We start from the raw sequence: 1,429 nt of genomic DNA on the forward strand, positions 1-1,429 counted from the left end.
TCAACTATGGATAATTCTGTGAATCCAAAGTCATTCAAAAAATTAGTGCTTTATAGCAAAGATTTTTGTCCTTTAATTTTTTCCACTAAAAATTATTTTTAGTCAGTGACAGCTGTACTTTTAGACAGAATGACTGATAATGCAGTAGGAAATTTTATTAGGCTGATAAGTACACTAATGCCACTGATAGCTGGAGTGCTGTTCACATGCTTACGCAAAAAATGACGTTGCTGATACAGTTGCTATGGTAACCAGGCACTGCTTCCAAGGAGTTTACTAGCAGCATAGTAATCGTCAATGAACATTCATTGAGTTCTAGTCAGGAAATGACTGAGCAAGGGAGTCAAAGAGCTGAAAATGGCAAGAACAGAAACAGAAGATCACAGGGCAGTACTTCCTCAGTTTTCTTCATTGCCCTTGACTAAAACCATGAAGGTATCACAGCAAAGCAGCTTTGAGGGCACCTGCAAGGGGGATACCATTCACTCAATTTACACACATATTTTGAATGATTTATCAAGGGGGTTTATGTCATCTTAGGTGAAAGCAGTTATTAAAGCTACTGAAGATTATTTGCAGCCTCAGTTTGGCCCCAACAGGCTTTTACTTTCAGCAGCAATATCAGAAGGGTCAGGACTTCAGGATTGCTCCATATGTCAGACTGCATCCGATCATGGCCATGATGAAGTATCAGACCCAGATAGCTGCCAATCAGCCAATGAAAACAATGCTTGTTTTATATCAGCATCCAAAAGAAACAGGGCTGTCAGTGATTGAGAGTTGCAGAGTTTTCTTCTTTAAATTTCAGGCAGCCCAGAATTGGCATAGAATCTATCAAAGACGTGAACTTCAGCTCAGTAACTAGAGGAACAGCTTACATAAATGGATCTAGAATGGTCTTTGCCAAAGTTACTGTGCCAACCAATAACTTGTGGCTGGAGGAGTTCCTGGAAACGCTGACTTTGAATGAGGCCTCATGGCGAGTGTTCCTGGCAAACAGCACTGAAGCTCTTGAACATGAAGATGTTCCCCATGAAGTCAATGTTTATGTTTCTGTGGGAGAGCCCTTTTTAGATCCATTAAAAAATGTAAAGGTAAATGAGAAAAAACCAGAGGAGAGGGCAAGAAGGTGGCAGAGTACCAAACTGGCAATAAAAATAAAGATGGCAACAGCCACCTGAAATACGCAACCAAAGACTATCTGAAAGGGAGACTCTGAACCACGGAGGGGCAGAGACCGCCTTGAGACGGGTAGGAAGGGCAGGGATGTGAGGGGGGGCGACACTGCTCCCACCTTCACAGGCCACGGTTACAGCATGACTGTGGGAGCTGCGCCCTAAGAGGAGTGAAGCCTGGACCTTATACTGGGCTTCCAAGCCTAGAGCGCTCACGTGGCCTCCGGCAATGAAAGGCCGTGGGGAACAGAGGC

The 1,429-nt window shown here is 43.8% G+C and overlaps 1 pseudogene; it reads left to right on the forward strand.

Moving 5' to 3' along the window:
- Positions 1–357: 357 nt before the first annotated feature.
- LOC119065393 (doublecortin domain-containing protein 1-like) lies at positions 358–1,181 on the forward strand (annotated as a pseudogene).
- The last annotated feature ends 248 nt before the right edge of the window (positions 1,182–1,429 follow it).

The sequence above is a fragment of the Artibeus jamaicensis genome, unplaced genomic scaffold, assembly GCF_021234435.1.
Source record: "Artibeus jamaicensis isolate MK-2021 breed Jamaican fruit bat unplaced genomic scaffold, CSHL_Jam_final scaffold_625, whole genome shotgun sequence".
NCBI classification, from domain to species: Eukaryota; Metazoa; Chordata; class Mammalia; order Chiroptera; family Phyllostomidae; genus Artibeus; species Artibeus jamaicensis.